The sequence below is a fragment of the Ptiloglossa arizonensis genome, chromosome 7, assembly GCF_051014685.1.
Source record: "Ptiloglossa arizonensis isolate GNS036 chromosome 7, iyPtiAriz1_principal, whole genome shotgun sequence".
Classification (NCBI taxonomy): domain Eukaryota; kingdom Metazoa; phylum Arthropoda; class Insecta; order Hymenoptera; family Colletidae; genus Ptiloglossa; species Ptiloglossa arizonensis.
In genome coordinates, this window is record NC_135054.1 from 1,101,080 (window position 1) to 1,113,455 (window position 12,376).

A 12,376-nucleotide genomic window follows, 5' to 3' on the forward strand; every position below is an offset into this window, starting at 1 on the left:
CAAAGGTATGCGTACTTTTCCCCTGGGCCGTTCTAGTTATTCGCTTCGAGCATCAGAACTGCGAAAATTTTGAGTTTCTCAAGCGTTTCTTACATCCAACCTGCCATATCTCACGAACGGATTGCACAATCCGCAAAATTTCTGTTGCATCTGAAAGTTTAAATTCGCCCGATTACAGCGGTACGTGTAGTTTTCCCCTAGGCCGTTCTAGTTATTCGTTTCGAGTATCAGAACTGCGAAAATATTGAATTTCTCAAGCGTTTCTTACCTCCAAACTGCCATATCTCGCGAACGGATTGACCAATCCGCAACATTTCGGTTGCATCTGAAAGTAGAAACACGCCCGATTACAACGGTGCGTGTAGTTTTCTCCTAGGCCGTCCTAGTTATTCGTTTCGAGTATCAGAACTGCGAAAACATTGAATTTCTCAAGCGTTTCTTACCTCCAAACTGCCATATCTCCGAACGGATTGACCAATCGGCAAAATTTCTGTTGCATCTGAAAGTAGAAACTCGCCCGATTACAACGGTCTTAGTAGTTTTCCCCTAGGCCGTTCTAGTTATTCGTTTCGACAATGAGAACTGCGAAAATTTGGAGTTTCTCAAGCGTTTCTTACCTCAAAACTGCAATATCTCGGGAACGGATTGACCAGTCCGCAAAATTTCTGTTGCATCTGAAAGTAGAAACCCGCCTGATTACAACGGTATGAGTAGTTTTCCCCTAGGCCGTTCTAGTTATTCGTTTCGAGCATCAGAACTGCGAAAATTTGGAGCCTCTCAAGCGTTTCTTACCTCCAAAATACTATATCTCGCGAACGGATTAACCAATCCGCAAAATTTCTGTTGCATCTGAAAGTAGAAACTCGCCCGATTACAACGGTATTAGTAGTTTTCCCCTAGGCAGTTCTAGTTACTCGTTTCGAGTATCAGAACTGCGAAAATATTGAATTTCTCAAGCGTTTCTTACCTCCAAACTGCCATATCTCGCGAACGGATTGACCAATCCGCAAAATTTCTGTTGCATCTGAAAGTAGAAACTCGCCCGATTACAACGGTACGTGTAGTTTTCCCCTAGGCCGTTCTAGTTATTCGTTTCGAGTATCAGAACTGCGAAAATATTGAATTTCTCAAGCGTTTCTTACCTCCAAACTGCCATATCTCCGAACGGATTGACCAATCGGCAAAATTTCTGTTGCATCTGAAAGTAGAAACTCGCCCGATTACAACGGTCTTAGTAGTTTTCCCCTAGGCCGTTCTAGTTATTCGTTTCGACAATGAGAACTGCGAAAATTTGGAGTTTCTCAAGCGTTTCTTACCTCAGAACTGCTATACCTCGCGAACGGATTGACCCATCCGCAAAATTTCTGTCGCATCTGAAAGTAGAAACTCGCCCGATTACAACGGTATGAGTAGTTTTCCCCTAGGCCGTTCTAGTTATTCGTTTCGGGCATCAGAACTGCGAAAATTTGCAGTTTCTCAAGCGTTTCTTACCTCAGAACTGCTATATCTCGCGAACGGATTGACCAATCCGCAAAATTTCTGTTGCATCTGAAAGTAGAAACTCGCCCGATTACAACGGTATGAGTAGTTTTCCCCTAGGCCGTTCTAGTTATTCGTTTCGAGCATCAGAACTGCGAAAATTTGGAGTTTCTCAAGCGTTTCTTACCTCCAAACTGCCATATCTCGCGAACGGATTGACCAATCCGCAAAATTTCTGTTGCATCTGGAAGTAGAAACTCGCCCGATTACAAAGGTATGCGTACTTTTCCCCTGGGCCGTTCTAGTTATTCGCTTCGAGCATCAGAACTGCGAAAATTTTGAGTTTCTCAAGCGTTTCTTACATCCAACCTGCCATATCTCGCGAACGGATTGACCAATCCGCAAAATTTCTGTTGCGTCTGAAAGTAGAAACTCGCCCGATTACAAAGGTATGCGTACTTTTCCCCTGGGCCGTTCTAGTTATTCGCTTCGAGCATCAGAACTGCGAAAATTTTGAGTTTCTCAAGCGTTTCTTACATCCAACCTGCCATATCTCACGATCGGATTGCACAATCCGCAAAATTTCTGTTGCATCTGAAAGTTTAAATTCGCCCGATTACAGCGGTACGTGTAGTTTTCCCCTAGGCCGTTCTAGTTATTCGTTTCGAGTATCAGAACTGCGAAAATATTGAATTTCTCAAGCGTTTCTTACCTCCAAACTGCCATATCTCGCGAACGGATTGACCAATCCGCAACATTTCGGTTGCATCTGAAAGTAGAAACACGCCCGATTACAACGGTGCGTGTAGTTTTCTCCTAGGCCGTCCTAGTTATTCGTTTCGAGTATCAGAACTGCGAAAACATTGAATTTCTCAAGCGTTTCTTACCTCCAAACTGCCATATCTCCGAACGGATTGACCAATCGGCAAAATTTCTGTTGCATCTGAAAGTAGAAACTCGCCCGATTACAACGGTCTTAGTAGTTTTCCCCTAGGCCGTTCTAGTTATTCGTTTCGACAATGAGAACTGCGAAAATTTGGAGTTTCTCAAGCGTTTCTTACCTCAAAACTGCCATATCTCGGGAACGGATTGACCAGTCCGCAAAATTTCTGTTGCATCTGAAAGTAGAAACCCGCCTGATTCCAACGGTATGAGTAGTTTTCCCCTAGGCCGTTCTAGTTATTCGTTTCGAGCACCAGAACTTCGAAAATTTGGAGTTTTTCAAGCGTTTCTTACTTCAAAACTGCCATACCTCGCGAACGGATTGACCAACCCGCAAAATTTCTGTTGCATCTGAAAGTAGAAACTCGCCCGATTACAACGGTATGAGGAGTTTTCCCCTAGGCCGTTCTAGTTATTCGTTTCGAGCATCAGAACTGCGAAAATTTGGAGCCTCTCAAGCGTTTCTTACCTCCAAAATACTATATCTCGCGAACGGATTAACCAATCCGCAAAATTTCTGTTGCATCTGAAAGTAGAAACTCGCCCGATTACAACGGTATTAGTAGTTTTCCCCTAGGCAGTTCTAGTTACTCGTTTCGAGTATCAGAACTGCGAAAACTTTGAGTTTCTCAACCGTTTCTTACCTCCAAACAGCCATATCTCGCGACCGGATTGAACAATCAGCAAAATTTCTGTTGCATCTGAAAGTAGAAACGCGCCCGATTACAACGGTATGTGCAGTTTTCCCCTAGGCCTTACTAGTTAGTCGTTTCGAGCATCAGAACTGCGAAAATGTTGAGTTTCTCAACCGCTTCTTACCTCCAAACTGCCGTATCTCGCGAACGGATTGACGAATCTGAATAATTTCTGTTGCTTCTGAAAGCAGAAACTCGCCCCATTACAACGGTATGTGTACTTTTCCCCTAGGCCTTTCCAGTTATTCGTTTCGAGCATCAGAACTGCGAAAATGTTGAGTTTCTCAACCGTTTCTTACCTCCAAACTGCCGTATCTCGCGAACGGATTGACGAATCCGAATAATTTCTGTTGCATCTGAACGTAGAAACTCGCCCGATTACAACGGTATGTGTACTTTTCCCCTACACCATTCTAGTTATTCGTTTCGAGCATCAGAACAGCGAAAATGTTGAGTTTCTCAACCGTTTCTTACCTCCAAACTGCCATATCTCGCGACAGGATTGACGAATCCGAATAATTTTTGTTGCACCATAAAAGTAGAAACTCGCCCGATTACAACGTAGGTGTACTTTTCCCCTAGGCCATTCTAGTTATTCGTTTCGAGCATCAGAACTGTGAAAATGTTGAGTTTCTCCGCCGTTTCCTACCTCCAAACTGCCATATCTCGCGAACGGATTGACGAATCCGAATAATTTCTGTTGCGTCTGAAAGTAGAAGCTCGCCCGATTACAACGGTATGTGTACTTTTCCCCTAGGCCATTCTCGTTATTCGTTTCGAGCATCAGAACTGTGAAAATGTTGAGTTTCCCAACCGTTTCTTACCTCCAAACTGCCATATCTCGCGAACGGATTGACGAATCCGCAAAATTTCTGTTGCATCTGAAAGCAGAAACTCGCCCGATTACAACGGTATGTGTACTTTTCCCCTAGGCCTTTCTAGTTATTCGTTTCGAGCATCAGAACTGCGAAAATGTTGAGTTTCTCAACCGCTTCTTACCTCCAAACTGCCGTATCTCGCGAACGGATTGACGAATCCGAATAATTTCTGTTGCATCTGAACGTATAAACTCGCCCGATTACAATGGTATGTAAACTTTCCCCCTAGACCATTCTAGTTATTCGTTTCGAGCATCAGAACTGCGAAAATGTTGAGTTTCTCAACCGTTTCTTACCTCCAAACTGCCGTATCTCGCGAACGGATTGACGAATCCGAATAATTTCTGTTGCATCTGAACGTATAAACTCGCCCGATTACAACGGTATGTGTACTTTTCCCCTAGGCCTTTCTAGTTATTCGTTTCGAGCATCAGAACTGCGAAAATGATGAGTTTCTCAACCGCTTCTTACTTCCAAACTGCCGTATCTCGCGAACGGATTGACGAATCGGAATAATTTCTGTTGCATCTGAAAGCAGAAACCCGCCCCATTACAACGGTATGTGTACTTTTCCCCTAGGCCTTACTAGTTAGTCGTTTCGAGCATCAGAACTGCGAAAATGTTGAGTTTCTCAACCGCTTCTTACCTCCAAACTGCCGTATCTCGCGAACGGATTGACGAATCTGAATAATTTCTGTTGCATCTGAAAGCAGAAACTCGCCCCATTACAACGGTATGTGTACTTTTCCCCTAGGCCTTTCCAGTTATTCGTTTCGAGCATCAGAACTGCGAAAATGTTGAGTTTCTCAACCGTTTCTTACCTCCAAACTGCCGTATCTCGCGAACGGATTGACGAATCCGAATAATTTCTGTTGCATCTGAACGTATAAACTCGCCCGATTACAACGGTATGTGTACTTTTCCCCTAGGCCTTTCTAGTTATTCGTTTCGAGCATCAGAACTGCGAAAATGTTGAGTTTCTCAACCGCTTCTTACCTCCAAACTGCCGTATCTCGCGAACGGATTGACGAATCCGAATAATTTCTATTGCATCATAACGTAGAAACTCGCCCGATTACAACGGTATGTGTACTTTTCCCCTAGACCATTCTAGTTATTCGTTTCGAGCATCAGAACAGCGAAAATGTTGAGTTTCTCAACCGTTTCTTACCTCCAAACGGCAATATCTCGCGAACCGATTGACGAATCCGAATAATTTCTGTTGCATCTGTCAGTAGAAACCCGCCCGATTACAACGGTATGTGTACCTTTCCCCTAGGCCATTCTCGTTATTCGTTTCGAGCATCAGACGTGTGAAAATGTTGAGTTTCCCAACCGTTTCTTACCTCCAAACTACCATATCTCGCGAACGGATTGACGAATCCGCAAAATTTCTGTTGCATCTGAAAGCAGAAACGCGCCCGATTACAACGGTACGTGTACTTTTCCCCTAGGCCTTTCTAGTTATTCGTTTCGAGCATCAGTACTGCGAAAATGTTGAGTTTCTCAACCGCTTCTTACCTCCAAACTGCCGTATCTCGCGAACGGATTGACGAATCCGAATAATTTCTGTTGCATCCGAACGTATAAACTCGCCCGATTACAACGGTATGTCCACTTTTCCCCTAGACCATTCTAGTTATTCGTTTCGAGCATCGGAACAGCGAAAATGTTGAGTTTCTCAACCTTTTCTTACCTCCAAACTGCCATATCTCGCGACAGGATTGACGAATCCGAATAATTTCTGTTGCATCTGAAAGTAGAAGCTCGCCCGATTACAACGGTATGTGTACTTTTCCCCTAGGCCATTCTCGTTATTCGTTTCGAGCATCAGAACTGTGAAAATGTTGAGTTTCCCAACCGTTTCTTACCTCCAAACTGCCATATCTCGCGAACGGATTGACGAATCCGCAAAATTTCTGTTGCATCTGAAAGCAGAAACTCGCCCGATTACAACGGTATGTGTACTTTTCCCCTAGGCCTTTCCAGTTATTCGTTTCGAGCATCAGAACTGCGAAAATGTTGAGTTTCTCAACCGCTTCTTACCTCCAAACTGCCGTATCTCGCGAACGGATTGACGAATCGGAATAATTTCTGTTGCATCTGAAAGCAGAAACCCGCCCCATTACAACGGTATGTGTACTTTTCCCCTAGGCCTTACTAGTTAGTCGTTTCGAGCATCAGAACTGCGAAAATGTTGAGTTTCTCAACCGCTTCTTACCTCCAAACTGCCGTATCTCGCGAACGGATTGACGAATCGGAATAATTTCTGTTGCATCTGAAAGCAGAAACTCGCCCCATTACAACGGTATGTGTACTTTTCCCCTAGGCCTTACTAGTTAGTCGTTTCGAGCATCAGAACTGCGAAAATGTTGAGTTTCTCAACCGTTTCTTACCTCCAAACTGCCATATCTCGCGAACGGATTGATGAATCCGCAAAATTTCTGTTGCATCTGAAAGCAGAAACTCGCCCGATTACAACGGTATGGGTACTTTTCCCCTAGGCATTTCTAGGTATTCGTTTCGAGCATCAGAACTGCGAAAATGTTGAGTTTCTCAACCGCTTCTGACCTCCAAACTGCCGTATCTCGCGAACGGATTGACGAATCCGAATAATTTCTATTGCATCATAACGTAGAAACTCGCCCGATTACAACGGTATGTGTACTATTCCCCTAGACCATTCTAGTTATTCGTTTCGAGCATCAGAACAGCGAAAATGTTGAGTTTCTCAACCGTTTCTTACCTCCAAACGGCCATATCTCGCGAACCGATTGACGAATCCGAATAATTTCTGTTGCATCTGTCAGTAGAAACCCGCCCGATTACAACGGTATGTGTACCTTTCCCCTAGGCCATTCTCGTTATTCGTTTCGAGCATCAGAACTGCGAAAATGTTGAGTTTCTCAACCGCTTCTTACCTCCAAACTGCCGTATCTCGCGAACGGATTGACGAATCCGAATAATTTCTGCTGCATCTGAACGTATAAACTCGCCCGATTACAACGGTATGTCCACTTTTCCCCTAGACCATTCTAGTTATTCGTTTCGAGCATCAGAACAGCGAAAATGTTGAGTTTCTCAACCGTTTCTTACCTCCAAGCTGCGATATCTCGCGACAGGATTGACGAATCCGAATAATTTCTGTTGCATCTGAAAGTAGAATCTTGCCCGATTACAACGGTGTGTGTACTTTTCCCCTAGGCCATTCTCGTTATTCATTTCGAGCATCAGAACTGTGAAAATGTTGAGTTTCCCAACCGTTTCTTACCTCCAAACTGCCGTATCTCGCGAACGGATTGACGAATCCGAATAATTTCTGTTGCATCATAACGTAGAAACTCGCCCGATTACAACGGTATGTGTACTTTTCCCCTAGACCATTCTGGTTATTCGTTTCGAGCATCAGAACAGCGAAAATGTTGAGTTTCTCAACCGTTTCTTACTTCCAAACTGCCATATCTCGCGACAGGATTTACGAATCGGAATAATTTCTGTTGCATCTGAAAGTAGAAACTCGCCCGATTACAACGGTTTGTGTACTTTTCCCCTAGGCCATTCTCGTTATTCGTTTCGAGCATCAGAACTGTGAAAATTTTGAGTTTCTCAACCGTTTCTTACCTGCAAACTGCCATATCTCGCGAACGGATTGACGAATCCGCAAAATTTCTTTCGCATCTGAAAGTAGAAACTCGCCCGATTACAACGGTGAGTGTACTTTTCCCTTAGGCCTTTCTAGTTATTCGTTTCGAGCATCAGAACTGTGAAAATGATGACTTTCTCAACCGTTTCTTACTTCCAAACTGCCATATCTCGCGAACGGATTGACGAAGATGAATAATTTCTGTTGCATCTGAAAGTAGAAGCTCGCCTGATTACAACGGTATGTGTACTTTTCCCCTAGGCCATTCTCGTTATTCGTTTCGAGCATCAGAACTGTGAAAATGTTGAGTTTCTCAACCGCTTCTTACCTCCAAACTGCCGTATATCGCGAACGGATTGACGAATCCGAACAATTTCTGTTGCATCTGAAAGCAGAATCTCGCCCCATTACAACGGTATGTGTACTTTTCCCCTAGGCCTTTCTAGTTATTCGTTTCGAGCATCAGAACTGCGAAAATGTTGAGTTTCTCAACCGCTTCTTACATCCAAACTGCCGTATCTCGCGAACGGATTGACGAATCCGAATAATTTCTGTTGCATCATAACGTAGATACTCGCCCGATTACAACGGTATGTGTACTTTTCCCCTAGACCATTCTAGTTATTCGTTTCGAGCACCAGAACAGCGAAAATGTTGAGTTTCTCAACCGTTTCTTACTTCCAAACTGTCATATCTCGCGACAGGATTGACGAATCCGAATAATTTCTGTTGCATCTGAAAGTAGAAACTCGCCCGATTACAAAGGTTTGTGTACCCTTCAACTAGGGTATTCTAGTTATTCGTTTCGAGCATCCGAACTGCGAGGATTTTGAGTTTCTCAACCGTTTCTTACCTCCAAACTGCCATATCTCGCGAACGGATTGACGAATCCGCCAAATTTCTGTTGCATCTGAAAGTAGAAACTCGCCCGATTACAACGGTATGTGTACTTTTCCCTTAGGCCTTTCTAGTTATTCGTTTCGAGCATCAGAACTGCGAAAATGATGACTTTCTCAACCGTTTCTTACTTCCAAACTGCCATATCTCGCGAACGGATTGACGAATCTGAATAATTTCTGTTGCATCTGAAAGTAGAAGCTCGCCCGATTACAACGGTATGTGTACTTTTCCCCTAGGCCATTCTCGTTATTCGTTTCGAGCATCAGAACTGTGAAAATGTTGAGTTTCCCAACCGTTTCTTACCTCCAAACTGCCATATCTCGCGAACGGATTGACGAATCCGCAAAATTTCTGTTGCATCTGAAAGCAGAAACTCGCCCGATTACAACGGTATGTGTACTTTTCCCCTAGACCATTCTAGTTATTCGTTTCGAGCATCAGAACAGCGAAAATGTTGAGTTTCTCAACCGTTTCTTACCTCCAAACTGCCATATCTCGCGACAGGATTGACGAATCCGAATAATTTCTGTTGCATCTGAAAGTAGAAACTCGCCCGATTACAACGGTATGTGTACCTTTCGACTAGGCTATTCTAGTTATTCGTTTCGAGCATCAGAACTGCGAGAATTTGAGTTTCTCAACCGTTTCTTACATCCAAACTGCCGTATCTTCGGAACGGATTGACGAAACCGAATAATTTCTGTTGCATCTGAACGTATAAACTCGCCCGATTACAACGGTATGTCCACCTTTCCCCTAGACAATTCTAGTTATTCGTTTCGAGCATCAGAACAGCGAAAATGTTGAGTTTCTCAACCGTTTCTTACTTCCAAACTGCCATATCTCGCGAACGGATTGACGAATCCGAATAATTTCTGTTGCACCTGACAGTAGAAGCTCGCCCGATTACAACGGTATGTGTACTTTTCCCCTAGGCAATTCTCGTTATTCGTTTCGAGCATCAGAACTGCGAAAATGATGACTTTCTCAACCGTTTCTTACTTCCAAACTGCCATATCTCGCGAACGGATTGACGAATCTGAATAATTTCTGTTGCATCTGAAAGTAGAAGCTCGCCCGATTACAACGGTATATGTACTTTTTAACTAGGCTATTCTAGTTATTCGTTTCGAGCATCAGAACTGTGAAAATTTTGAGTTTCTCAACCGTTTCTTACCTCCAAACTGCCATATCTCGCGAACGGATTGACGAATCCGCAAAATTTCTGTCGCATCTGAAAGTAGAAACTCGCCCGATTACAACGGTGAGTGTACTTTTCCCTTAGGCCTTTCTAGTTATTCGTTTCGAGCATCAGAACTGTGAAAATGATGACTTTCTCAACCGCTTCTTACCTCCAAACTGCCGTATCTCGCGAACGGATTGACGAATTCGAACAATTTCTGTTGCATCTGATAGCAGAATCTCGCCCCATTACAACGGTATGTGTACTTTTCCCCTAGACCTTACTAGTTATTCGTTTCGAGCATCAGAACTGCGAAAAGGTTGAGTTTCTCAACCGTTTCTTACCTCCAAACTGCCATATCTCGCGAACGGATTGACGAATCCGCAAAATTTCTGTTGCATCTGAAAGCAGAAACTCGCCCGGTTACAACGGTATGTGTACTTTTCCCCTAGGCCTTTCTAGTTATTCGTTTCGAGCATGAGAACTGCGAAAATGTTGAGTTTCTCAACCGCTTCTTACATCCAAACTGCAGTATCTCGCGAACGGATTGACGAATCCGAATAATTTCTGTTGCATCATAACGTAGATACTCGCCCGATTACAACGGTATGTGTACTTTTCCCCTGGACCATTCTAGTTATTCGTTTCGAGCATCAGAACAGCGAAAATGTTGAGTTTCTCAACCGTTTCTTACTTCCAAACTGTCATATCTCGCGACAGGATTGACGAATCCGAATAATTTCTGTTGCATCTGAAAGTAGAAACTCGCCCGATTACAAAGGTTTGTGTACCTTTCAACTAGGCTATTCTAGTTATTCGTTTCGAGCATCCGAACTGCGAGAATTTTGAGTTTCTCAACCGTTTCTTACCTCCAAACTGCCATATCTCGCGAACGGATTGACGAATCCGCCAAATTTCTGTTGCATCTGAAAGCAGAAACTCGCCCGATTACAACGGTATGTGTACTTTTCCCTTAGGCCTTTCTAGTTATTCGTTTCGAGCATCAGAACTGCGAAAATGATGACTTTCTCAACCGTTTCTTACTTCCAAACTGCCGTATCTCGAGAACGGATTGACGAATCCGAATAATTTCTGTTGCATCTGAACGTAGAAACTCGCCCGATTACAACGGTATGTCCACCTTTCCCCTAGACAATTCTAGTTATTCGTTTCGAGCATCAGAACAGCGAAAATGTTGAGTTTCTCAACCGTTTCTTACCTCCAAACTGCCATATCTCGCGAACGGATTGACGAATCCGAATAATTTCTGTTGCATCTGACAGTAGAAACTCGCCCCATTACAACGGTATGTGTACTTTTCCCCTAGGTCTTTCTAGTTATTCGTTTCGTGCATCAGAACTGCGAAAATGTTGAGTTTCTCAACCGTTTCTTACCTCCAAACTGCCATATCTCGCGACAGGATTGACGAATCCGAATAATTTCTGTTGCATGGAAAGTAGGAACTCGCCCGATTACAACGGTATATGTACTTTTCAACTAGGCTATTCTAGTTATTCGTTTCGAGCATCTGAACTGCGAGAATTTTGAGTTTCTCAACCGTTTCTTACCTCCAAACTGCCGTATCTCGCGAACGGAATGACGAATCCGAATAATTTCTGTTGCATCTGAACGTATAAACTCGCCCGATTACAACGGTATGTCCACTTTTCCCCTAGACCATTCTAGTTGTTCGTTTCGAGTATCAGAACAGCGAAAATGTTGAGTTTCTCAACCGTTTCTTACCTCCAAACTGCCATATCTTGCGACAGGATTGACGAACCCGAATAATTTCTGTTGTATCTGAAAGTAGAAGCTCGCCCGATTACACCGGTATGTGTACTTTTCCCGTAGGCCATTCTCGTTATTCGTTTCGGGCATCAGAACTGTGAAAATGTTGAGTTTCCCAAACGTTTCTTACATCCAAACTGCCATATCTCGTGAACGGATTGACGAATACGCAAAATTTCCGTTGCATCTGAAAGCAGAAACTCGCCCGATTACAACGGTATGTGCACATATCCCCTAGACCATTCTAGTTATTCGTTTCGAGCATCAGAACAGCGAAAATGTTGAGTTTCTCAACCGTTTCTTACCTCCAAGCTGCCATATCTCGCGACAGGATTGACGAATCCGAATAATTTCTGTTGCATCTGAAAGTAGAAGCTTGCCCGATTACAACGGTATGTGTACTTTTCCACTAGGCCATTCTCGTTATTCGTTTCGAGCATCAGAACTGCGAGAATTTTGAGTTTCACAACCGTTTCTTACCTCCAAACTGCCGTATCTCGCGAACGGATTGACGAATCCGAATAATTTCTGTTGCATCTGAACGTATAAACTCGCCCGATTACAACGGTATGTCCACCTTTCCCCTAGACAATTCTAGTTATTCGTTTCGAGCATCAGAACAGCGAAAATGTTGAGTTTCTCAACCGTTTCTTACCTCCAAACTGCCATATCTCGCGAACGGATTGACGAATCCGAATAATTTCTGTTGCATCTGACAGTAGAAACTCGCCCCAGTACAACGGTATGTGTACTTTTCCCCTAGGCCTTTCTAGTTATTCGTTTCGAGCATCAGAACTGCGAAAATGTTGAGTTTCACAACCGTTTCTTACCTCCAAACTGCCATATCTCTTGACAGGATTGACGAATC